Raw genomic sequence first — 664 nt, forward strand, 5'->3', positions numbered from 1 at the left:
ATTTACATTCAATTAATGTAACCAAACAAAGCTTTTGAAAGTTTATTTTGCTGCAAATTAAACCTGATATTAGAAACACTCTTTTCAATGTGGTTACAAATTAAAAATAGATTTTTTTCTCTTTTTTGAGAATATAAGTAAAATAGATTTTATTTAAACTGTGGTTTATTTTTCTGGATTTCTAATGTTACATAAAGAACTGAGACAAGAATTATAGATTACTCAGAATAAAAAAATACTTTGGAGAGTTTTCTTTTCGGGGGAAAAGTGAGTGGCAATAAGAAGCAACTTCAAAGCAAATTGAAAGGAATTTATAAAAAAAAATGAATAAACTATTCAAGGGACAAGAAGCTGCACTGCAATTCAGAAAGCACAGAATTCAAATCCACCAGCTGCTTCTGAGAAGAAAGATAAGCACTCTCCTCTCATGTAATTCATTGCCTCTAAAACTCACGGAAGGGTCAGAAATGCATTCTTTCCAGTAGACAGTACACAACAACATCATACACATAAAAATCCAACTTCCAGAAGAGATTATTAAGACTAGCACAGTGCATTGATATAATCTGGAATAATTAGCCTACTTTTCTCTTTTTAAAAATAATTTTTCTTTTATGTGGGTTTGCATATAAAATTGTATTATGTTGTGTTTCATATACATATG

Source organism: Elephantulus edwardii, unplaced genomic scaffold, assembly GCF_000299155.1.
Source record: "Elephantulus edwardii isolate Elephantulus edwardi_28Jun2011 unplaced genomic scaffold, EleEdw1.0 scaffold00158, whole genome shotgun sequence".
Classification (NCBI taxonomy): Eukaryota; Metazoa; Chordata; class Mammalia; order Macroscelidea; family Macroscelididae; genus Elephantulus; species Elephantulus edwardii.